The sequence below is a fragment of the Zootoca vivipara genome, chromosome 17 (assembly GCF_963506605.1).
Source record: "Zootoca vivipara chromosome 17, rZooViv1.1, whole genome shotgun sequence".
Lineage (NCBI taxonomy): Eukaryota > Metazoa > Chordata > Lepidosauria > Squamata > Lacertidae > Zootoca > Zootoca vivipara.
In genome coordinates, this window is record NC_083292.1 from 24,324,859 (window position 1) to 24,351,252 (window position 26,394).

The 26,394-nt window shown below is 50.6% G+C and overlaps 1 protein-coding gene across 5 annotated transcripts in view; it reads right to left on the bottom strand.

Annotated features, from left to right (window-relative positions):
- LOC118075825 (semaphorin-4A) overlaps nucleotides 1–18,723 on the bottom strand; it is a 75,494-nt gene extending 56,771 nt beyond the window's left edge. The window contains exons 1-4 of one of the 5 annotated variants that reach the window (XM_035098143.2): nucleotides 18,146–18,723; nucleotides 17,670–18,058; nucleotides 11,770–11,934; nucleotides 9,974–10,135 (exon numbers count right to left, since the gene is read on the bottom strand). The gene's annotated coding sequence lies outside the window, so the exon portion shown is untranslated. Of the gene's footprint in view, nucleotides 1–9,748; nucleotides 9,950–9,973; nucleotides 10,136–11,769; nucleotides 11,935–17,669; nucleotides 18,059–18,145 lie in introns of those variants that run through there. The other 4 variants (XM_060269981.1, XM_035098144.2, XM_035098148.2 and 1 more) reach the window with 4 other exon arrangements.
- Nucleotides 18,724–26,394: the final 7,671 nt, after the last annotated feature.

Here is a 26,394-nt window from a genome sequence, read left to right on the forward strand (position 1 = left end):
TTCACTTCTGCCAGCCGCCTGATTGGCTGCTCCAGCAGGCCAATCAGGTTGCGGATTCACTTCCACCTGGAGTTGGATTGGGTAGCTCCCGCTGATTCTGAATCCTATTGTTCTAGGATTCAGCTCAGTACATAACACCCCTCCCCTCTAAGTTCCAGTCCTGCCCGGGAAGTTGCATTCGTAGTCCCCAAGGTCTGCTGGCCGCCTCCGTGTGCGTTGTGGCCTGGGGTGTTCCTTGGTCAGGGGTTCTGGTTCTGGCTCGTGTTCCGAGGCTGCTGGCTGTGCCGGGGCTGTCTGGTCTGGCGCCACTGAACCACTAGGTTGTAGCTCTGGTTCCGGTGTCCTTCCAGCCTCGGGGCGCCCCTCTGTGCCTACTGCTTCTGCTTCCCCTGCCCACCCCTCTCGCTCTACAGGCCTCACTGCCCTGCTGTCCCCTTGGGACCCCTCTGTCCCGCTCTCCTCCCGGGTTCCTCCTGGGAATCGTCGCCGTAGCTGGTCGCAGTGGCGGCGCCAACATTGCCCCCCTTCCGTTAGTACCTCGTACGACACGGGACCGGTCACCTTGGTGACTGTGGCGGGTACCCATGCTGGGCCTGCCCCAAAATTCTTTGCATACACTGGGTCCTGGGCCACAAATGTCCGGGGGTTCCTGCCTTTCCCCACCACTACCTCATCCTGAGCTCTGTCGGGGTGAAGTCGGTCCAGTCTAGTTGCAAGGCGCCGGCCCATTAGTAATTCAGCTGGGCTCCGGCCCGTCGTTGTGCTTGGGGTGCTGTGCTGTGCTAGAAGAAATGTGGCAAGGCGGTATTCCCAGTCCCCTTGTGTCATGCGGCGGAGGCTGTCCTTGGTGGTCCGCACCATGCGCTCCGCTTGGCCATTGGTGGCAGGGTGGAATGGTGCTGAGCGGATGTGGCGGATGGCGTTCTGCGCTGTGAAGGTCTGGAACTCCTCTGACGTGAATGCGGTTCCATTGTCCGAGACGAGGGTGTCAGGGAGCCCGTGGGTCGCAAACAGCTTACGTAGTACCCGGATGGCTGCCGCTGTAGAAGTGGATGGTACCAGTGCGACCTCCAGCCATTTGGTGTAGGAATCCACCACTATGAAGAATGTTTTTCCCTGGAAGGGGCCAGCGAAGTCCATGTGCAAGCGTGACCATGGATGTCGGGCGGACTCCCAGGGCTGTACTGGGGCCCTTGGGGGATCCGGGCGGGATTCTTGGCAGGTCTGGCAGTGTTGGACCCAGGCCTCTATCTCTCTGTCAATCCCCGGCCACCACACATAACTCCTGGCAAGGGCCTTCATCCTCACTACCCCTGGGTGTGTCTCGTGTAGGGCTGTGAGGACCCTTTTGCGGAGGGGCTGGGGAACAACAACCCTGCTTCCCCATAACAGGCACCCCTTGTGGGCCGACAGTTCATGTTTGCGGTTTGTGTAGCCAGCGAATTCTGGCCCGGGGCTGCTGCTGGGCCATCCTCGCCACACCCAGTCCAGGACCCGGGAGATGACCCTATCTTTTGTGGAATGGTGCGCAACTTCTTGTGCCTGAATGGGTCGGTCGGGAAGCAGCTCCAGGGTCATAACCTCTTGTGCAGGCGCTGGGTCGGGGCCTGTTTCTGGTAGTGGTAGCCTGCTGAGGGCGTCTGCGTGGCCCATCGCCTTCCCAGGGCGGTGGATTAGTGCATACTGGTAGCCGGCAAGGAAAATTGACCACCTGAGGACACGTGGAGACAACACTTGGGGGGTCTGCTTCTCAGGGGCAAACAGGCCAAGCAACGGCTTGTGGTCAGTCACTATGGTAAAGGGCCGCCCGTACAAGAAATCATGGAATTTTTTTACGCCCTTCACGATTGCCAGACCCTCCTTGTCAATCTGTGAGTAGTTTCGTTCGGCTGCAGCAAGCGTCTGGGAGAAGTATGCCACCGGCACCTCTCTTCCATCCGGGAGTTGGTGTCCCAGGACAGCGCCGATGCCATAGGGAGAGGCGTCGCATGCCAGCACCACTGGCAGCCTCTCGTCGAAGTGTGCTAAGACCGAGTTCGAGACGAGCAAGTCCTTGACTGCCTGGAATGCGGCCCTTTGTCGCTGGCCCCACACCCAAGGGGCCCTTTTATCTAGGAGTCTGTGTAGGGGCTCCGCTACCGCTGCCTTATGGGGAAGGAAGGCATGGTAAAAGTTCAATAGTCCCAAGAATGACTGAAGTTCGGGCTTGCTCTTGGGCGCTGGGGCCTCACAAATGGCCCGTACCTTGTCACCGGTTGGATGGACCCCTTCTGCGTCCACCTTAAATCCCAGAAAGTCCACCTGCGGCACTCCCAGTAAACACTTTTCCCGCTTCACCTTGAGGCCCGCCGTCTGGAAACGGTGCAGGACGGAGCGGAGGCGGTCCTCAAATTCCTCTGGTGTGGGCCCGGCGATCAGTACATCATCGAAGAAGGGGGTGACGCCAGGAATCCCTTTAAGGAGAGAGTCCATTAGATTCTGGAATATGCCTGGTGCCACGCTAACGCCAAATTGCAGCCGCTTTACTCTGAATGCCCCTCTGTGCGTCACAATCGTCTGAGCCTCTGCTGTGGCTTCGTCCACAGGCAACTGTTGATACGCTTGGGCCAAGTCCAGTTTGCCAAAGATTTTTGACCCAGCCAGGGTGGCGAGGACATGGCTGACCACTGGCACTGGGTATGCATGGGCCGTGAGAGCCTTGTTTATGGTGCATTTGTAGTCTGCACAGATGCGGACCGAACCGTTAGGCTTGACGGGTGTGACAATTGGAGTTTCCCAGGGGGCGTTGGGCACCGGCTCCAGCACTCCTTGCTCCACGAGCCGGTCCAATTCCTCGTCTATGCGGGGTTTCAGGGCGAACGGGACCCGGCGGGCCTTGTGTCTGATGGGTCGTACAGCGGGGTCTAGCTGTAGGGCAATGGGGGGTCCTGTATATCGTCCCAATGCCCCATCGAAAACCCCTGGAAACTCTTTGCATATGGCGTCCACGTCCACTTGTAAGCTAGTGCGGTTCACCCCGGTAACGGCTAGCCCCAGAGGTCCAAACCATGCCAGTCCCAGTAAGCTAACGTAGGGGCCCTTAACTACCAGCAAGTCCAATTGTTGCTTTCGCCCTCGATATTGCACCCTGAAGGTCCCCACCCCCATAGTAGGGACCTTACGTTTCTGGAAGTCCCGGAGGGTGAATGGGGCCGGCCTTAGTTTGGGACCCCCATTAGGGCACAGTTCCCTTAATGTTCGGGCCGAGATTATGGATAGAGTTGAACCCGTGTCCAGCTCCATGCGGCATGGGGCTCCCTCTATCTGTACCTCTATATAAATTTTCTCTGTGCTGGGATGGGGCAACTGGAATACCTGGTAGTCCGTGATCTCCGTTGAGTTGCCTTGGTGCATGGTGCCGTGTGACCTGGGGCTCCTGGGTCGGTCATCTGATGCTTGTCGACGGGTGAGTCGAGCCCGACACACCCGGGCGATGTGTCCCAATTTTCTGCACTGCCTGCACTCTGCGTTGCGGAAACGACAGGTCCTCCTCTCGTGGTTCTCCCCGCAGCTTGCACAGTTCCCTCCTTCTCGTCGAGGCTGCTGTGGTGTGTGTGCTGCTTGAGTGCGCCGCTGTACTCGGTGTACTTCCTCCCTGTCAGATTCGGATTCGTCGGTGAGGTCTTCGTGGTAGACCCTCGGTTGGGATGGCGGGGCCGGTCGTGCCTCTTGCGTTGACCTCTCGGCGGCTTCGGTTGCCAGGGCTTCCTCCAGAGCAATCTGGAACGTGAGGTCTTTTTTGGCGTAGAGGCGTCGTTGCAACATCTCGTCCCTCAGGCCACCGACGAGGCGGTCACGAAGCATGTTCTCCAATTCTGAGAAGTTGCATAACCGGGCGGCTTGGCGGAGGGAGGTCACAAACCCAGTTATGGTTTCCCCCGGGGCTTGCCGCTTTGCGTAGAAGGCATTTCGGCAAGCTACCACCGAGGGCTGTGGTGAGAAGTGCTCCTTCAGCCGTTCCATTATTGTTTTGTAAGAGACGGTAGCGACATCTCTAGGTGCAAGGAGAGCCCGGGCGATTTCAAACGTCTCCTCTCCACAGACGCTGAAGAATGTCGCCCTCTTCATGGCATCGTTGGTGACTTCTTTCGCTTGCAGGAGGAAGTTGAAACGGGCGGCGTACCCTTCCCAGTCTCCTGATGCTGGTTTGAATGGCGAGAAGCTGCTGTCGGTTGCCATTCTGGGTTCCTTGGGTCCTGGAGCTGAAGCCTGGATGCACGGTGCGATGCAGCGGTGCAGCAGGTGGCGGTGCTGCGGTGCAGTGCGTGGTGGCGGTCAGCTCAGCAGGATCCCACCTTCGTCGCCAGTGAAATATACTCGGAGTTGAGAGTGAATTTCATGCTCTTTATTCAGCTCATAGTCATCAAGGAGGAGAAGAGAAGACGAATCGCTCTTTTCCCAAAACCAACTGCTTATATACATTATTTACACAATGGGCCTTGCGTGATTGGCTACTTCAGGGCTACACCTGTGGGCCAATTATATTGTGGATTGACTTCTGCCTGCAGCCTGATTGGCTGCTCCTACAGGCCAATCAGGTAGCAGATTCACTTCTGCCAGCCGCCTGATTGGCTGCTCCAGCAGGCCAATCAGGTTGCGGATTCACTTCCACCTGGAGTTGGATTGGGTAGCTCCCGCTGATTCTGAATCCTATTGTTCTAGGATTCAGCTCAGTACATAACAAGTTCATTCCAGATTTGGACCCTGTGCCACAACTTTTCAGTTGCAACTTTTTTTTTTTAACTGCACCCAAGAAATTTTGATGCGGTTGCAGTGTCTTCATATCAAGATGGTTCGGAAGCTGTTTACCAATTCAGCTCATTGGTCCCTCTAGTTCAGTAGTGCCTGCACTGACCGGCAGTGCCAGGGTTTCGTACAGGGACTCTTTCCAAGCCCTACTTGGAGATGCCATTGGGGATGGAACTGAGGACCTCCTGCACGGAATCATAGAACTGTACAAGGGTCATCTAGTGCAACCCCCTCAATGCCCAACGTGGGGATCGAACCCACAAGCCTGAGATTAAAAGTCTCATGCTCTCCCGGATTGAGCTACGGCCCTTGTCCAGAGTCAGCGTTTTGTGTATTGCAACATACACTTTCAGAGGATTGGGAGAGAAAGTCCCAGATGAACTGAGAGGGATAGCAGACTGAGCATGGTTTGGACATATATATATTTTTTATAAACAGGAGGATTTCTAATGCCACTCAGAACTCTCCAATCCAATCCAAAAGTCAGATGAAGGGAATTTCAGAAGCATCCCTAACTTTGCATCCACCTGGATGAGAACAGCGCGGACTCCTGACTTCTCTGTCACTTGGCCACCATAAGAGGGTGAGGGGTTTGCATTGTGCTCCTTGTCAGATGAAGGCCAAACGCCCTGAGCTTTGGCAGCAACTCAGCCCCACACCAGCCACTGCTTTTCCTCTGAGAAGGCCTCATGGAGGAGGATGTGAATCGCTGAGCCCATTGTCTGGAAGCCGGGGGGGGGGGAGAGAACGCTCTGAGGTTGGCGGGGTGCGGGGAGCAGAGCGTGTCCCAGAAGCAAGACAGAAAGTTCCTTGTAGTAATGCAGGAAAAACTAGGTTAGCCCCGGCCGGATTTCACAGTCTGCCGTGCACCGTTGGCCGAGAAACAGGGCCGCACAGCATTTTGAGCCCCTTGCCATTGTTTTGGGCTGGGCCCCTGCCACAGGAAAGGACGTTAAAAGGCATTCCTCCTTCCCAGGGAGAACTATCAAGGCTCAGCTCAACGTTTTCAACTAGTGTATTTTTAGCCTTCGGGGGGTATTCCTGCAAGTTCCGATTCAAAAGGCTTGATAGTGTGGCCACGAACCTCAGAGTCCCCTGGTCCAAATGCCAAGTCTTGCAAAAAGAAAAATCTGGCTCCCCTTTTGCGCCCTTGGCAGCTGTCAGCATGCATCAATTGATCAGGTTTGAAGCCTTTCTCCATTGAAAACCTCCATGCCAGGAAGAGGCCCGATTGCTAGATTTTAGCATGCCAGCAGCTATTTAATTTCTGCTGCTATAGGCAGAGGAACAAGGGCCAATAAAAACGTTGGCAACCCTGCCTCTGCTACAAACAAACAAGGTTCCCTCGCACTGGGAACTATGCCTCAGTCTTCCACCTGGAATATGGGGATACCAAAACTGCAATACCAGAACTGGTGTAAGGGTGACAGGAGCCTGCTGCACGTTTAATGCGATGCACAAATGCTGGTTGTTATACCCATAGAATAGATAGTAATATATTCATAATAGAAGAAAGGACGGCCTTCTTGCAGAGGGCAAGCCCCTGATATTCTCCATCCCCCTCCCATGAAGGGGGGGGGAGGCAGCTGATGGGCAGATCCTGCACAGGAGAGAGCGAGAGCGTTCAGCTCTGTAATGAGAAGGGATGAGCGAAACAGCCTCCTCACCGTTTGCTCACTGAGTTACGAATCCAGCATAATAAGCCTTGAGGGAAAACCCTCTCCTATTTCAGGGCTTCAAAGTATCTTCGGAGCTTCGTGCTTGCGTTACCCAAATGCATCCTGCGAACCCTGCACGTGTCACATGCTGCTCTTTTCCTCCCCTCGCGTTGCAGCATCACATCTCCTGATTAACCCTTCCCGGACTGCTTATTGTTACATGTGCTTTCCAGCCTGAGGGCCACATTCCCTCCTCTGCAGCCGTCTGGGGGCCACCCGCCAGTTTGGCGCAAGGCAAGAGGCTAAAAGTGGGTGGAGCTACGGATGTGCCTCTTGCCGTTGTATAGAAGAGGCTACATTCATTCAGCTGGACGAAAGTCAGGTGTTTCTAGATACACGTCTGGCTAGCCTTTGCCTTAGGGAAGTGAGATGCTTCTGCGATTCAAGGGCACATTCCAGCCAGGCTAAAGAGGATGGGGTAGAACAGGGCTGGTAGGGGCGTGGCCTGAGGAAAGGGCGTGGCCTGGAAAAGGGCCAAATTGAGAGGCCTGGGGGCCTGCAGGTTTACAACGGTAGATTAGCAGGCAGCCACAGCTCAAACGGATTGGCTCCCTTTGGCAAATAGTTCGAGCGAAACCAACACCCCTCACATGCAAACGGGACGTTTTCATTTCCTTTAGAAATTAAAGGGGAGCAAGCAACTGAGCATCCAAAACACATTTAAAGCACATGGTTCCTCCCAAAGAATCCTGGGCACTGCAGATTGTTAAGGATGCTGGGAAATGTAGCTCTGCAAGCAGGGGGAACTACAGTTCCCAGGGTTCTTTTGGGGGAGCCATGTGCCTTACAGGTGCATTCGATGTGCTTTAAAAGTATGGTGTTGATCTGCCCTTCGTCCTGCAACCGTGCAAGCACAGAAAATATTCACTTCATAATCTATCTCTGTTTGAATTATGAAAATAGACCCTTCAGGGCTCACGACACATTTGAGACTTACGAACCTACCAGATTCGATTGACCAACCGACTAATTTCAAGTTTCAGTACCACCACCAGCAAAGAGGGGAGTGGAAGTGAGTAGCCTCCAGGCAAAGCCTGAGGAAGCTCCTTGCTAGCTTCACTTAAACTGCCAATACACACAGCAGCTTGTGAGCCAGTCTCAGCCTGATAGGAAGTGCCTGTAGCAGCTGCCCTCCCCACCTGTGGGAAGCCCCATTTCCAACTCTAGCATTCTCACCCCTTCCCTGATGTAGCAAGGCCTGGCTTCTCCTGCCAGGGCACTGAGAGCGCTGGAAACACCTCTCTGCAGCTGCCTGCAATTACTGATCCTGATAGCCAACACTACAGTCACCAAGAGGCTTTTAGAACCTGGTTCACAAACCGTTGCATGAATCAGCCCAAAGCCCATAAAGGGCTCTGAGGACGCATAGAGTTCAAGGGCAGGGCGCATTGTGCAAAGGAAGAGCACAGAGTATGTCCCAGAGGATTATTGGATAGGTTGGCTCTCTCTCCTTCCTGGTCAAAAGGACATAATAAATAATAATAATAATAAATTTTTATTTATACTCTGCCCTCCCCAGTCGAAACCGGGCTCAGGGCGACTGACACAGTAAAATTACAATAAGACATAAAAGAAAAAAACAAATTAATTAAGATACAGGTTAAGATACAATTTAAGATTTTAAAATGCAGCCTCATTTTAAAATAGCCCAAATCAAAACCATAGGGAGAAAAACATAGGGGTCAGACTGAGTCCAGCCCAAAGGCCAGGCGGAACAGCTCCGTCTTGCAGGCCCTGCGGAAAGATGTCAAATCCCACAGGGCCCTGGTCTCCTGTGACAGAGATCATTCTACCAAGTCGGGGCCAGTACTAAAAAGGCCCTGGCCCTAGTTGAGACCGATCTAACCACCTTATGGCTCAAGATCTCCAAAATGTTGTTATTTGTGGACCTTAAGGTCCTCCGCGGGGCATACCAGGAGACAGCCAGATTTCCCCTTGTTCCAAGAGCACTTCCCTCCATAAAAGAATTCTGGGGGCAGATTGTGCTGTTTTCCCCCCACCCCAGCATACATACTCTTCATCTCGGGGTTCTCTGGTATGAATTCTGCCCTCTATAAAAGTCCGCATCGTCTGCCCCCACTGACTGAAGTACAGTGGTACCTCTACTTACGAATTTAATGCGTTCCAAACGCACATTTGTAAGTAGAAAAAAATTGTAAGTCGAATCCCATAGGAATGCATTGGGAGAAAAAATTCGTAAGTCGAAGCAACCCTATCTAAAAATTCGTAAGTAGAAAAAATCCTATCTAAACCGCATCCAAGATGGCGGACGGAGCTCCATTTGTAAGTAGAAAAATTCATAAGTAGAGTTATTCATAAGTAGAGGTACCACTGTACTTGACAATTATATATCTAGATCAGGCATCCCCAAACCTGGACCTCCAGATGTTTTGGGACTACAACTCCCATCATCCCTGACCACTGGTCCTGTTAGCTAGGGATGATGGGAGTTGTAGTCCCAAAACATCTGGAGGTCCAGGTTTGGGGATGCCTGATCTAGATCGAGATAGATAGATGTGCCCACTCTCTGACCCACATATCTGACACCCCACACAGCTTTACGTGACCATCTCAGACCATGTGGTTGAGAGAGCTGGATTCTTCCTGCAAGCACAGAGATGCTCCCGGGAGGAAAGATTGCAGACTGAGCTCCGTCTTCATTTTCCCACATCCGACCAGATGCAGGAGCCCCAGCCTTTATCAAATTAAACCTGCTCCTCTCCTCCCCATCCTTCATTCCCCTGCCTCACAATTCCAGCTCCGGCTACCCAAGCATGAAATGGAAAGCTAGCTTCCTTCGGAATCCACCCAGAACATCATGCAGAGAGACAGTGGAAGGGGAAAATCCCCCGACGCTTAATTTCATGCAACAATCGCAACTTAACGTAATGTGTGGGGAAACTCCCCGACATGCGCCGCACGTGCATTTAAATTCTTCCTCATTAGATCCTTGCAAATGAACCAGTGTGAAATCGGTTCATTCGTTTATGGGGCTCCGGCGAAGGCGGAAGAAGCCGGGTATCCACGCCTGTCTCACTCCATTTACATCTCTAAAGGGTTTCCTGGCTGGGAAGCCCACTCAGAACAAGAAGGGGGAAAGAGAGCAATGCTTCTACGCTCTGTGTCTGCTTCTGATGCTTTCAACAAGGAAGCTCCCGCCAAACCAAAGACACACATGTTCTCACTCATACGCCTCTCATTATTCCATGAGAAATTATGGCTTTCAGACGGGAAAATGTTACCTGGTGGCTCAGCGTAACCCAGATCTCCATTGTCTTGGCTCAGTTGTATCGGAAGCACAATGCCAGACTCTGCCCAGATCAGGTCCAGTCGCGGTTGCTACAAAACCGACCTGCTCTTCCCAGCCGTGCGGAGAGGAAAACCCCCTCTGTCAAAGCATATCCCTGTGTCATAACAGCCAGACTAGCTCTGCGAACATCCCTGGCGTTGCCATAGCGACGGCTTACCTCCAGCAGTGGTCCAGGGGCTCCTGCTCTTGAGATCTCTCCAGCGTCAGCCGTGCAGAAAAGACCTGCGAGAGATTCCCGGTTCAAGTTCCAGATGCGGGACTCGGACAGACGGACAGATGGAGGGTGCTCATCCCCCACAGGGGGCTCATCGTGTGGCTGCTAAGAGAGAAAGACAAACATGAATTCATCGGCCTCTCTCCAACGAAATCTGCCGCCCAGCCAGATGTTTCCCTGTAGCAGCCAACAAGGCATTAGAGCAGCTCATGAAGGCAGCCCTTGTCCCCGACACGCCCAGAACAAGACGAATGATCTGATCCCAGCAGTTTCCTTTGATCAAGCTTCACACTGAGCGTGTGGAGTAAATCATGTTTTCCCCGAGTTGCAATTCCATGCCCAGTTATGAACGGGCAATATAAGCATCCTGGATCCTCAAACCACCTGCAGATTCTTTGCAAAGGAATAGCAGGTGCTTGTTTTTATTGGGGGAGCGAGGAAGAAGAGCCCACTGTGCAGAAGATAATTACTTTAATTATACATATGCATTTTTCGACTCGGTATTTTTAGCCTTCCCCACATTTGTTGGCGGCTTACAAATCAACGAAATCAAGCACGTGTAATATTCAACTGAAACTGAAGTGCAATTCATCACACAAAGACCACTCGTGCGTTGCACAGGCAGATGATGTTTCAATTTCCCCCTTTCCTAAAGACCTGAGCAGCTGCAAAGGCTTTATTAATACTAATGCTAGGGTCCCCAAAGTGGAGTCCGTGGGCACCTCTGTACCCTCTGACACCAACTTGGCACCAGAAAAGTCCATTTTAATTCCCCCCCCAAAAGACAAGATCATTACAAAAGAAGTACAATATTTTATCTATATGTATACAAATAAAACATACGGTAAGTATAATTTAATTTTTTTGGAGGGATTGTTTATTTTGGGAAAAGATATTGCCTGTTCTTTCGTCTGCGTTTTATTTGTTATGGGGTGCCTGAAATGGTTTGCCTACTTGGCAGGGTTCTAAGTGTTTCTTGCGTTGCAAGTGTTTCTTGTGAAATATGGGTATTTTAGGAATAAATAAACATTCTTTCAGGCAGGGGTCTCTCTCTCTCTCTCTCAGCCCTACCTGGAGATGCCAGGGATTGAACCAGCGACCTTCTGCATGAACATAGCGGACAACTGCGTCTGGGGGAGGGCTAATCCAGAACCCCCCCCCCGCCACGCTGGGAGTTCTCTCTGTTGTGCCGGAGAGACCTTCCATTATTGCATTTTATACCTGTAGGACCCAGGTGGCGCTGTGGGTTAAACCACAGAGCCTAGGGCTTGCTGATCAGAAGGTCAGCGGTTCGAATCCCTGTGATGGGGTGAGCTCCCGTTGCTCGATCCCAGCTCCTGCCCACCTAGCAGTTCGAAAGCACATCAAAGTGCAAGTAGATAAATAGGGACCGCTCCGGCGGGAAGGTAAACGGCGTTTCCGTGCGCTGCTCTGGTTCGCCAGAAGCAGCTTTGTCATGCTGGCCACATGACCCGGAAGCTGCCTGCAGACAAACGTCGGCTCCCTCAGCCTATAGAGCGAGATGAGCGCCGCAACCCCAGAGTCGGACACGACTGGACCTGATGGTCAGGGGCCCCTTTACCTTTATACCTGGGAATCCAACCAAGGAGCCCGACAGACCCATGTATATTTGGAAGGAAAGGAAATAAATGGGGGAACAGGACCCCCTTGCCTCCCACAACAAGATGCCAAGATTAAAGGGCTTTCTTCAGTCCCCTTTCAAGATGTATCCAACTCACAAGGTTATCACCCGCCTGGCTGATTAGTTCATCATACGACCGATGGCTAAGATTACGGAGGTAGTGGCCCTTCTTCGTCCCCTGTGAGGACTTGCAGCTGGGACTTTTCAGGGGGAGATTTGAGTGTGCAGACCCCTCCACATTCGCACCATGAAATGCAGGGCTCTGAAATGCAAAGCAGTATATTCGCATTATAGATTGCCAAGGATAACTAACTGTCCGATTCTATGACTGCAAGCTTTACTTTCAGAGAGAATTTTTACTGGTAAGATCCATGTTGTTGTTTTTAATAACTGAATTTCTTTGCCCTTGGGGATCAGATTCAAGAAAGGGGTGGGGGAGGTAAACAAACAGACAAAAAATAAACTAGCTATCTCCCGGGCTCTTCGCTGATCCAGCTGCACACCATGCGTAATTGTATACAGCTTTCAAGGATAGGAAAGACCCTCTTGCCTCCGATCCCCAGGGAGGGGCTGCAATTAACGCATAGCCCAGACAGTGATGAGACAGAGGGACTAAGGATGCAAGTCGGTGAAAGGAAGCCTTGGATATTCCTGGCAATATTTAGGGTATTAGGGGAGGGGTACTACCTCTGATGGAGAACATGTCACGCTCCTGGGCAGGAGTGCTAACTTGAATAAAATATTGTGCGGGGGGGGGGGGCAGGTAAGCCCCACCCCACATAACTGATCACATGACACAGTGCATACACACCATTTGAATGGGAATGCCCATCAACTTTGTGGGGGTCCGGCTCCCTCAAATACTTTTAAGGGCTCCTAGGAGGGCTCCCATGGCTCCTAGGAGTTGGCTCCTATGCTTCTAGGATAGTTTGTCCACCTTTCTACAGCAGGCTAGTTTACACACACACACACACACACACACACACACACACACACACACACACACACCACTTTTCTATCCTCCATCCAGGCAAGCAAAAGGCAGGCTCAGAGTTGTAGGCCAAGCAAAGTCACCCCAGGAGGGTGTGAAGCAAAGTCAGTGAGGGAAGTAGCCTGGGGAGAGTTCGGAGGGCCTAGAAGGCCTTGACAAACACCTTAGGCCTAAGGTTCCTCACCCATCACTTAAAAAAAGAAAGAAAGACGTAATAAGTCTATTAACCCTTATCAGCCACGATACTGAAACGGAACCTCCACGTTAAGAGGCACTCTACCTCTAAGTACCCGTTGCCGGGGGCAAATGGGGGGTGAGGGTTGCCTGCCTTCATGCTCCAGTGGTGGAGGCAGGTTCTGCCTGGTCACTGCCGGACACAAAACTCCCTGTGGGGTCCCCTCCTCCTCTCCACGCCATCCGGCCCAATCGCCAGCCCTCTCCCCCAGTGCCAAATCAACAAAACTACCCAAAGGGAAAGGAAGGATGTACAGTAGCTTCATGTCCTCCCCACCTTGTTTTTGTTCAGAAGGGTCAAGGGGAGGAAGAACAGGGCCAGGAGGCTCCGGAGGCCAGTGGGGCTGGGGGAGCAACTGCCGGTACCTGCGATGGTGTGGGTGGGCCCTGGGCCTACTGCAAGCACCCAGCCCTGAGTCTTACAGGAGCCTCAGCAAAGGAGGAAAGTGGCTGGAATGTGGTGCATATTTTTCCTTTAAAAAGAAGCAGCAGCAATCGAGGCCTCTCTCTCTCTCTGCCACAACCCCAGCCTATGAAGATGCTTCTTGCCCAGGGCCGGAAATGAAAGGAGAGATAACGTCTTAGGAAAGATAAATACCGTGGAACAAAACAAATCTTCGGGCCCGACAGGAAAATGTACAGGACAAACTGGGTTGAAGTGGAAACGCAGCAGCCACTTTCGTTGCGCTGATAATCCACCCACCACGCAGACCCATCCATCTGGAATCTCTTTCTCTCTTTCCACACGCACAGACACTCTCCTAGACTCATAGAATTGCAGGGTGGGAAGGGACCCCGAGGGTCTTCTAATCCAGCGTTTCTCAACCGGTGTTCTGCGGCACAGTAGTGTGCCACGAGACACCGGCTGGTGTGCCGCGACGTGCGGCGAGGAAAAGGGCGCTTTGCATTGCTGACGGACTTCCGGCGAGGCAAGATGGCGCGCGGCACGGCAGCGCGAAGCTCCTGAGAGCGACCAGCGTGCCCGTGCCGCCAGCCTAGCCTCCGGACCGCCGGAACCGCCACCGCCGGTACGCAGGCGCCAAGTGAGCCCGGCGGATCGACCGGGGAGCCGCTGGAGGCCCCCCCCCCCCGCGACCCCACCGGAGCGACACCAAAAGCGCCCGGCTGGAGGATCGACGGACCCCTGGGCTCCACGGCAGCCGCGTGGGCGTCGGAATCGCCCGGCGGATCAAGCGGGAAGCCGCTAAAGCCCCCCAGCGAGCCCGTCTGCGGCCGGGAAGAGCTCCGAAGCCCGGGACCTCCCACCACGCGACGGCCCTGCCTCGTCGCCGCAGCCGTCGCCACCCCAGCCGCCCCAGGAGAAGAGGAAAAGGAGGGAGGCCCCCCCCAGGTGAGGGAAAAGGGAAAGATAGGGAGGAGAGGGCCCCTCGCCACCCCCCAACCCAGGTGAGAGCGCCTGGTGGGTCCACCTGGCTACCGCGCAGAAGTTCTTCAGTGGCATGCTTTACGTCTCCCCTCCAAACTAAACTAAATATAGGGCGGCACAGAGTTGGTGTGCCGCGGGATTTTTTTTCATAGAACAAGTGTGCCGTGGCCCAAAAAAGGTCGAGAAACACTGTTCTAATCCAACCTCTTGCAATGCAGGAATCCCAGCTAAAGCACCCATGACAGAAGGCCACCCAACCACTGCTTCCAAGGAAGGAGAATCCACCACCTCTCGTGGGAGTCTGCTCCTTTCATGTAAGTGGAATCCATTGGTATGGGTCCTACCCTCCAGAGCAGGAGAAGACAAGCCTGCTCCATCTTCCATGTGTCAGCCCTTTAGATATTTGGAGGTGGCTGTTGTAGCTCCTCTCGGTCTCCTCTTTGTCAGGCTAAACATGCCCGACTCCCTCAACGGCTCCTCATAAGGCTTGGTTTCCAGACCCTTGATCATATTGGTTGCCCTCCTTTGCCCACACTCCCAGCTTGTCAAGATCCTTCTGAAATTGAGGTGCCCAGAATTGGACACAGAATTCCAAGTGTGGTCTGACCAAGGTGTAATAGAGTGGGATTATTGCTTCCCTTGATCAGGACACTATACTTCTGTTGATGTAGCCTAGAATAGCATTAGCTTCTTTTGCTGCTGTATCACACTGTGTTCTCTCTCTCCATCTCCCCTTCTCCCGCCACCTCCCCCCCAGTTTCCTAACGTCTTGCCCCTTCATTCCATCTGCATGGTGGGATGGGGGGGAGAAGAACTACACTTGTGGAGTGCATGCATGTTAGTTCTCCCTTCCGGTAAGGGTTGAACTGGAAAAGCTGCCTGCCTGGAACCCCGAAGAGCCATTGCCCACAGACTGTCTCATCAGAATGGTGCATGCTCTGGTTATCTCCCACTTGGACTGCTGCAATGCGCTCTACGTGGGGCTACCTTTGAAGGTGACCCGGAAACTACAATTAATCCAGAATGCGGCAGTTAGACTGGTGATTGGAAGTGGCCGCCAAGACCATACATTGGCTCCCAGTATGTTTCCGAGCACAATTCAAAGTGTTGGTGCTGACCTTTAAAGCCCTAAACGACCTCGGCCCAGTATACCTGAAGGAGAAACTTCACCCCCATCGTTCTGCCCAGACACTGAGGTCCAGCTCCAAGGGCCTTCTGGCAGTTCCCTCACTGCAAGAAGTGAGGTTACAGGGAACCAGACAGAGGGCCTACTTGGTAGTGGCGCCCACCCACCAGATGTCAAGGAAATAAACAACTATCTGACTTTTAGAAGACATCTAAAGGCAGTCCTGTTTAGGGAAGTTTTTATTGTTTGATGTTTTATCATGTTTTTAATATTCTGTTGGGAGCCTTCCAGAATGGATGGGGTAATAATAATAATAATAATAATAATAATAATAATAATATAGCCAATCTGCACAGACAACCCTGAGCTAGGTAGACTAACAGTGTCACAGTCTTCTTCACATGCATAAAGTCCCAGGTTCAACCCAGTTGAGGCTGGGAAAGACTAACCAAGGGTGAACCAGAATATCTAAGTGCACACGATCACAGTGTGACCTTATGACCCTCGGCAGCATCACCCTTGTCCTTTTAATTATCCCAGTGACTTGAAATATTTTATACTGTGTTGCCAATAAAGGTATTTGATTTGATTTGATTTGACTCCGGACCAACATCCTGGAGAGAGCCCACTGCCAGTCAAAGTCAAGAAAACTGAGCTGGATGGGCGGACTCTGCAGAAGGCAACTTCTTATGTTCTCAGATTTCTTGACTCTTTAACAACAACTTGCCCCATCATTCCACCTGCATGGTGGTGTGGGAAGCATGGAACATGTGCCCATTAACCAGCTGTTTGTTTTTTTAAGGGCTGGCTGGCCCTTTGAAGAAGTATCTGAAGAAGTGTGCATGCACACGAAAGCTTATGCCAATGACAAACTTAGTTGGTCTCTAAGGTGCTACTGGAAGGAATTTTTTTATTTTGTTTTGGTTAAAGGGCGTGTGTCCATTAGTGAGGTCACACACACACACCCTGCTGCATCTCAAGCTACATTTGCACAGTGATGTTCACATCAAAGAGGGGACCGATGTGTCTTCACACACACACACAACATGACCATTTTGGGGTTTCCCTGCCCCCACAAAACTCCTACTCGTTGAAGCATTGCCCACGCATGTGCGAAGGAAATGTCCGCATTACCACTTGTTCCACATAATTTTCTAGCCGGATTGAAACTGGCTTGAGAAATAAAAACACACATCAAACACAGCAGAATTGGTCAAGAAGCTACAGGATCGATAGGGAAGGCGGCTAATGGTGTATGAATACGACTTCAAAAACTAGCCATGGGAGCCCACAGCACGAGGGAAATAGGCGGTAATGGAAGCAGCCCCTAAGTGGCAGGGAAGGAGCAAGCCCCCCCTCGCCCCACTTTGCCAGGATTCAGAGCTGGCCTCTTCCCACGGAGCACTCCGTGGCTTAACATACTTTGAGCTCATGGGCTTAAGAAGCTTGGACTTCAAGCTGGGTCATGCTATGAAAGGGTTCATTTGCAGCAGCAAAATCCAAGCAGTCTTTCCCAAAACTCACCCCTCTCTCTCAAAGCTCGCAACAAAGACACACCTTCCCAAGAGAACCTAGCTGGCTTTCGTGCTGTGTTATATAATGTGCCTAAATGAAAGCCATGGTTTGGCTAGGTGTTGCAACGGAACTTATTTACAAGGAAATGAAGCAAGGCTTTACTAAACATGAGCTGCTAGATGGGCTCAGATCTTGCAAGGAAGGAGCAGGTCTGTGCATAAATCTCAGCCGGCCTTGCTTGTTCTACAGGAAGGACCTCCAGCATCCACCACACCACAGTCCTCCTGCTACAGGTATTAAGGGGGGGCAGGGAAGAGGATATCCCCATTGTCTCTGCAAAGCAAGCTTCTAAATAGAATCACCAACACTTAAAATCCAGCTCAGTCCTCTCCTCATTCTGGTTTCTTGGATTTCACCAGTCAGACTTCCCCACACACTTGCAGCATTGCAGAAGTGTGTCCCCCTGGCCCCCTGCAGATGAAACTCAAAGGTCTGACAGCCCACACCAAATTAGAATTTGATGGCAGCAGGCACGTTATGCTGTAGCTTATAGCGATCTTTCTCATGCTCTAAGTGCAAGCAACCGCACACACCAGGCTTCTTCAAGCACACAGGAGTTTGAAACCTGGCATCCTTCCGTTCGGCCATGCCGCTCCTTCAAACCCTTTTGCGCACCCCGATGCCACAGCCATGCCAGTGAGTGCATTGTTTTGCACCGCAGGTGATGTGCTACATAAACCGTACCAAGTCAGATCGTCGGATCAAGTCGGACCATTCGCCAGCCAAGCTCAGAAATGGCTACACCGAACTGTAACAGCTCTCCAGGATGTTTTTCAGATGTCAGAGGCTGAACTTAAGGCTCCGCTGCTGAACTGCAGACCGTGCACAACAGATTTTGCAACTGGTCCCCCACCCCACCCCCGTGCAAGTCTGGGTGAAGAGGCTTGCTCGCGCATCGCCGTGCATCTCATGGGTTTGCACGGACAGCCGCAACAGCCTCTTCTTCCCCACCAGATCCACACATTCGGGGCCCGTCTGTGGAAACTGCACAGACTGCATTCCATCTGCGCTCCATCTGTGCGGAGAACGGTACAAACACATTGGAACTTGCCCGAAAACAAAGCCAAGCCCTCCTGCAAAGGAAGAAAAGTTAGCGCTTTTTAGAAAAGGGCACAGATTTCATACCACAGGATTCCCAGAGGCATCCCCAACAAACTCACGTGGCTTGTCTTGGGTCCAGTTTTCGCTTCCTTGGAGGTGTTCGCTCTTTGCACAGCTGGGAAAATAAAAACAGAGCCTGCAAAGGGTGTGTGGGAGGCGAGCTTCCTCTTGGCTCCCCTTTTCCTTTTGCAAAACTGATTGACCGCGGACTTTAAACAGTCCCTCCTTCTTAGCCACCCTGGGAGAATTAGCGCTGCTGTGATCTCGCTGCCAAGTTGCCTGCCAACCGGGCTCTGCCGCCTGGCACATCCATGGTCCCTCGGTGGCTGCTTGAAAGGCCTTGCACAACTTCGCCAGCGAGATAAACACTCCAGAACTCCGTAAGAGCCAATCTCCAACTCGCCGTTTATCACATAAACCGGGGAGTCAGCCGCACACAGGCACACACACAAGCACACACACATGCAATCCCGTCCCAAGGCTGCCAAATCCAGGCCAGGATTTATGAGGAAGGCTCGGCCACAAAGGGTTTTATCTTTGGCTTTTAGATAAACGGTCCAAAAGTAGCTTGTGAGTTTCTTGGGGCAAAGGGGAGGGGAGAGGAATCAAACAACAGGCCTTCTCAGCGAAGTTTTCTGGACCATGAAAAGGAGGAGGTGCCGCATCATATGATCGCAGCCTATTATTTTAAGTGAGCAGCAGCAGATTCCAAGTCAGGACCGGCAAACAGACAACAGGGGCCGTGCCCTCGAAAGCAAGGAGCAGAAGGGGCCACCCACCACCAGGGTCATCTAGTCCAACCCCCTAAAATGCAGGACCCCAGGCTGGTGCCCTTCAGACGTTTTGTGGCTTCACTGTCCATCAGCCCCCCCCCCTGCAGCATGGCGAAAGTCCAGGGATGGTTGGTTCGCAGTCCAGCAAAACCTGAAGAGCAGCAGCTTGGTAAGGCTGGTCAGGGCCATTCAAATGCTGCAGCAAGAAAAGCCTGATCTTGTAGGCTGCTATGAATTATGCACACGCATATCATTGCCCTTCTTTTGGATAATTGAGTCTGCACTTTTGCCTGTTTTGTATAATTTATTCCACCTTTGCAAGTCACAGGGCAGAAGGAAAGAGCTGTGCAAGATGACCCCACCCTCAGCTATTGCAAACTTCATTCCTGTCATCCCCACTGGCTTCTGTGTTGGGCTTTGAGCTAACCGGGTCTCCTCCTTTCGGACTGCAGCTACCATCAGCCCGTCACCATGGCTGTGCTAGAGGGCATGCAGTTGGCTAAAGCTTTGCTAATATTTGAACCGGCATTGCCTGTCTGCTTCTAGGGATGAAGGAGAGATTCAATTTTGTTTGCGTTTTAGTGAGAAGCAACCTGATTTGCACTTCGCAAACACTTGTGCAAAGCAAAACATACACCAGTGTGGCATAGTAGTTAAGAGCAGTAGACTCGTAATCTGGTGAACCGGGTTGAGTCTCCGCTCCTCCACATGCAGCTGCTGGGTGACCTTGGGCTAGTCATACTTCTTTGAAGTCTCACTGCCTCACTCACCTCACAGAGTGTTTGTTGTGGGGGAGGAAGGGAAAGGAGAATGTTAGCCGCTTTGAGACTCCTTCGGGTAGTGATAAAGCGGGATATCAAATCCAAACTCTTCTTAATCATCAAACTTTGCACTTCCCCAAATGTTGTGATGCAGTTCTCCAGCCAGTTTGTATAAAAATGCCTAATTATTGGAAAGTGCGCCTTAAAACACACACGTCCCTGAAAGTAACAGCCAAAAATTTCATTATATAATAATACATCGTTTGACGGAGTGTGTCTATTAGCCAAAACTGCATCCCAAAATGTGTATATGGCTCTGAAATGCTGACAACTTTTCATAAGGATTTTTAAAAAAATCTCCAGGATGCTGCAGAACTGTGGAGAACTGAACTTTCAACTGGAAAAATGAGAAACAGACAGAAACTGAAGTGGATAGATTTGTCCACCCTCATTCCCTGCTTTATTTCTCTGGAAATAGAAAGCTCAGATCACAAATGTGTCCTGGGGTCTCTTCCCTACCTGATATATTTGAACATGCCAAGATCAAGGCTCTCCAAAGAGGCTGGAGGAGCACTTATTTGCTGTAGGCATATTAATAAAACTTCCAACTGGTAACCAAATTTTGCCATGCCTTTTAACACCCTTCAGTGTTCTGAAAGAGCTATGTTCCATTCTCTTGTGCACCGTAACTTCCTGTTCATTTGGTTTTTTATGCTCTTAAAAAACATTATAATATTTTCATGCTGCAAGTCAGAGTTCAGTGGCTCTGATTGTTCCCAGCCCACATATCAGGCCAGGAAGTGACCAGCTCATGGGTCCAGTATGGCTCAGGAGGCCTCTTCATCTTTCCCTTTGGACTCTCGCCAGACCCCACCCCTCACCAGCTGATCTGTTGCTCCACCCACTATTGTCTCTGGCCCCACCCCCCACAGGCATGCAGCCCCGCCCCACCCAGGAAGGTTGCTCATAAAGGAACACAGCCTTGGGTCTGAAAATGGTTTCTGACTCTTGCTGTAGTTGCTATCAAGCAGAGACAGTGCAATGTAAAAAAAACCTAATAGTGTTTCCCTTACCATCACCACCTGGCTTTCTATTTAAGTCGCCTACCGTAGCAGCATCCATTACATCAGGGGAGGTGGAGATGCAGAACCTCTCCATAAAACCTGCCAAAAGTCCAGCAAAATTTGGCTCCTCCTCTCTGTATCCTTCCAACCCTGGCGGGCCTTTACAAGAACTTCACTAAGGATTCAGCTACGTTAGTAAAGAAAAGGCGCTTTATACGCGTTATAACACTGTGACACCAGATGGCGCTGCAGAGTCCCATCTTTCGCCAATGTTATTTCCCACTATGACATTTACAACACATTTTCTTGAAATGCTTTTTTTTATGTGTCTAGATCCAGCCACTTGGGATCACTCTCAACTCAATTATAGGATTCAATTACTGTGACTCTAATAACTAGCCTCTGAGTTGTTGTTGTTTTTTTACCCTCCTCCCTCCCCATTGCTTTTCCTTTTGTGCCATGTCCTTTAGGCTGTAAGCTTGAAGACATCTTTAAGCCATTCTGGGAGCCCCTTTTCAGCTAAAGAGCGAGATAAACATTTTTTAAAAAATAAAAGCCATGACGCTTGCATTATGGAGACCAAGCTTCAGTGTGGTATGATGCTTGCTAGCGTATCCCTGAAGCGACATGGTGTAGTGTAGATTGCTGAACTATTAAACTTAGAATTGAATTTGCACTGGGAATAGACATACCCTAACTTATATCATAGGGGAAACAGGGAGGCTTCTGAATACCAGGTACTGGAATCTGCAGGAGGAAAGAGGGCTCTTATGCTCGTGACCTGCTTGCATGTTTCCCCAGGCATCTGGTGGGCCACCGTGAGAACAGGATGCTGGACTAGATGGGCCATTAAAAGATAAAGGGTAAGGTCCAGTCGCGGACGACTCTGGGGTTGCAGTGCTCGTCTCGCTTTACTGGGTGAGGGAGCCGGCGTACAGCTTCCGGGTCATGTGGCCAGCATGACTGAGCTGCTTCTGGCAAACCAGAGCAGTGCACGGAAATACCGTTTACCAGGCATCCCCAAACTTTGGCCCTCCAGATGTTTTGGACTACAATTCCCCGACCACTGGTCCTGTTAGCTAGGGATCATGGGAGTTGTAGGCCAAAACATCTGGAGGGCCGCAGTTTGGGGATGCTTGCCGTTTACATTTCCGTCGGAGCTGTGCCTATTTATCTACTTGCACTTTGATGTGCTTTCAAACTGCTAGGTTGGCAGGAGCAGAGACCGAGCTACGGGAGCTCACCCCGTTGCGGGGATTTGAACCGCCGACCATCTGATCGGCAAGCCCTAGGCTCTGTGATTTAACCCACAGTGCCACCCACCATTGGCCTGGTCCAAAGTTTCTTACATTCTTAATGTTTGCTGGAGAACAGCATAACAATCATGACAGGCACCATCTAGAAGCAGTTCCAGATCCCTTTATATCAGCCTTTGCCGCCTTAAAGCATTCAAAATATTTTGGACTACAGTCCAATGGAGTTGTACTCCACAATATCTGGAGGGCACTACCTAGGTTCCTGATGGCAGCTTTACAGAATGAAGCCTTGGAGAAGGCAATCCTGACCCCTAGTGGCCACAACTACTAAATGCACAAGAGACAGTCTATATAACATGGGTAGGGAAACTAAGGCCTGGGGGGGGGGCAGATCCGGCCCAATTGCCTTCTCACTCCGGCCTGCGGACAGGCCAGGAATCAGCATGTTTTTACATGAGTAGAATGTGTTCCTTTTATTTAAAATGCATCTCTGGTATATTTGTGGGGCATAAGAATTCGTTCATTCCCCTATATATATATATATATATATATATATATATATATATATATATATATATAGTCCAGCCCCCTCACAAGGTCTGAGGGACAGTGGACCCTCCCCCCCCCCTTGCTGAAAAAGTTTGCTGACCCCTATACTGTATGTTCAAAGCTCTAGGCTGGAACATCCTTAAGGCAAATGGGGATGGTGGGAGAGGGGCCTTCTCGCTCATGGGATACACACCTTCCTGTCATTTTGCTGACTGTGCTTAATAGAGATTGTAGTAGAAGACATCCACGAGGCATGGAAGAGTTTGCCACAATTAGAGTTGCCGTATTTCAAAAGGTGAAGTTGTTGAGCTTTTGGGAGCAAAGCTGTTGATCTTCTTTGGCAAAACTGCAAAAAATAAATAGTGTTTTGGAGCTAATTTAAAGGAAAAATCACCAAAAATGTCACTGCCGACATGAGTTGCCATATATGCACCCGGATTTTCCAAGACATTTTTTGCAATTTCCGCCTAGACACTACTTCCGACTGCAGTATTCCAGTTATGTCTGGGAAATTCCGGGTGTGTGGCAACCCTACCCACAATATTGGGCCAATGACACTGAAGGAAGAATTTACAGTCATACCTCGGTTTAAGTACGCTTCGGTTTGAGTACTTTCAGTTTAAGTACTCCGCGGACCTGTCTGGAACGGATTAATCCACTTTTCTTTACTTTCAGTGGGAAAGTTCGCTTCAGGTTAAGTATGCTTCAGGTTAAGTACAGACTTCCGGAACCAGTTGTGTACTTAAACCGAGGTACCACTGTATTGCGATTGTCAAATGATGTCTGCGTTTGCAGTGCAGATATTGCTTTGGAAAGCTGGAATTTTGTAGGGTCACCGTTCAGTGTGAACTGAATTGAATTTCTCCTCAATCCTTAGTTCGGGCTGATGGGATTTGAGTTCAACATCGTGGAGGATCTAGACGGGCCTGAGTTTCTCCTCCAACCTGGTTGAAAGCTTCTCCAGGTTGGGGGTTTGGGCGGGGGCAGAACTGTAACCGGAGCAGGTTTAACCCTGAGCCAGCCCACACACAGCCGTTTCAGAAATGATTATAAATATAAAATTAAAAGCCGTCATAAAAAATTAATTTGCCTTGGTGGCTTTCTAGAACGTTAATTAACATTTATGGGCATCCCAGAGCACCAGTGTGTGAAATCCTTTTTAACCGTCAAGAATTGATTAAGCCTGTGACCATCCATGGTTGTTAGGCCTGACCAGGGTGCCATATTTAACATTTTTATAAGAATACCCAAGTATAGAAGAACCATTTTATGGGCTCATTTCAGTGTCTTACCTTCAAATATTTTAGATGGCAGATTGGCCCGAGACCCAGACAGACGTGGTCCGTGTTAACTGTGCAGAGGTCAATCTCTTGTGTTCTTTTCCGGGCGTTTCCATAAGGAGCTCAAAGAACACATAGTACATCCTCTTTATGGCAAGTTTCCTGCTTAATCTTCAGAGAGCCTCCTGAGTTCCTTCCTCAAGGACTGATGAATTTATTGCCACACAAGTGGCCCAAATATCTGAAGTTATACCACATTGGCCTGAATATAAGCTGCACCCTCAGATCAGATAAGCTGCACCTTTAAAATTCAGGGGGGGGGGAGAGAAAAGACAATACCCGAATATAAGCCGCTCCTTTAAAGCAGGTGGCGCTGTGGGTTAAACCACAGAGCCTAGAGCTTGCCGATCAGAAGGTCGGCGGTTCGAATCCCTGCGACGGGGTGAGCTCCCCTCGGTCCCAGCTCCTGCCAGCCTAGCAGTTCGAAAGCACGTCAAAAGTGCAAGTAGATAAATAGGGACCGCTACAGCGGGAAGGTAAACGGCGTTTCTGTGTGCTGCTCTGGTTCGCCAGAAGCGGCTTTGTCATGCTGGCCACATGACCTGGAAGCTAAACGCCGGCTCCCTCGGCCAATAATGCGAGATGAGCGCCGCAACCCCAGAGTCGGTCACGACTGGAACTAATGGTCAGGGGCCCCTTTACCTTTAAAATTGTGTCTTATGCTGGTGGTCCTAGGAGCTACGCGCTGCAATCTTGCCTCGCCTATTTTTGCAAGGTTGCGAATTTAAGCCGCACTTTAACTTTTCATGGTCGGAATGGGGGGGGGGAAGAGTGTGGCTTATATTCAGGCCAATACGGTAGTTGCTGTGATCACTAGCTTATTTTAAAAAATAATCTGCTTTTGTTTGCAATTTGTCTTCTTACAAGTCAGTGGACAGTAATGAACATCCGACTGACCAATCCTGGAAGTTCACAATATGCTCAAGTGCCTTTGTTACTTTGCACGGCTGGGATAAGTAGTTGACACCCACTGCAGCCTCTTTGTGTTCGGCTCTTGGGAGGTTGTCCTCGAGGTCGCCCTGACTGAAAACGATTTCCCCACCCTGCATTATTCTGCAGCCAAAGGACAGTCTAGGGATGCTGCAATGCTGCATGTTGTTTCTGGTTTTGGTAAATTGATGCCTAGGCCGTGTCTGACATCAGCCTAGCGATGTAATCTACTCCAGGAGCATTCCTCCTCTGGTGGATTTCCTTTTGCCTCTCACCAGACCAGAGGCGCCGTTAGGAATCTGCGCCCTGTCCAGTGGGGCAAAAGGGGACTGCCTCTGGTTCAGGGAAATGCCCTCATCCGAGTCACGGCACCAGAAATGTAAGGTCAGGAATATGGATGATTGGCTTCCCAAATTGACCAGACGAAATCTCAGGCAGTTGTACATATTATAAAACAGATTTATTAAAACATTTATTGCAATAAATGGTGGCAGTGAGAATGAGTTTCTCATTCTGCCCGACCCATGGGCATACACAGAGTGCTTTTATAACAAAACTTACCCCAGCGCCACCCCCATGTAAATTACAAAGCTTATACAGGATGTGTTCTTGTGGTTTATGCTAGACAGGATGGAACAAAGGAACAAAATGTGGTGTAGCTAGAATTTCTTAGAAGTGCTGTGTGTGGTTAGATCTTTGCATTAGATGTGCAAACATGCTGTGCTTGTAAACAGAGATTTAGAATTGAATATACAAAATGGAGTTCTTCTTGCTCTCCTGCGTGGCCTGACCAGGATTATTCTGGCCCTGGTCATTGCCACCCTATATTCCCTCCTCTTCAATATGGAGATGAAGAACAGGTCTGCTTCTGCATCTCCATTTGATTGACCCATCGCACTACAGTGTTTCCTGGTGTTTCCTGCTTGGTAGGGGGTTGGACTGGTGGCCCTTGTGGTCTCTTCCAACTCTATGATTCTACAGAGGAGCCAGCAGCTTCCCATGCTCCAATGTTAGGCCAAAGGATGGGCAACAGAGAGCAAAGTAAGTGAGGAAGCTTCTGCTGACTTTTCCCAGCTTGTTACTCAGCTTGTCTCAGAAGGGTTACCAGAAGCTTTATACAGACCAAGGTTCTGCATAGGGCTAAGACAATAAGAAAGAAAATTAATATTATGAGCAGAATCTCTTTTAACTATGACCAACCTGGGAGCCAAGAACTAATCTAACTCCATACACTGGGCAGACCTTCACAGTCTAGGCTAACCTTGTGGTACAGATCAGCCTGCTTCTTAATGTTTTTAACATCACTCTCAACACGTGTACTCTAGTTGTATACAGATGTTAGTTCCCTGATCCGTCCAATATCGGTCACCACGCGTTGATCATGATTGATGTACACACAGCAGGAGGAGTTCAGAAGGGCTACCTGGCCAGCTGCATCTAGTCCTGAGAGTCTGGCCAAAACCTAATGCTTTATTGAGAGACTTCAGAACTCTGAGAAGATTGCTGGGCTTCAAAGAAGTATGTAGGGCAGAAGAAGGCTAACTGGAAGCTTGCTCAAATGTTAGGTTTTTGACTTCCAGGGAAATAGTGCAAGGCAGATAGATAACTTCGGGGTGGAGGCTGCCTTTTCTACTG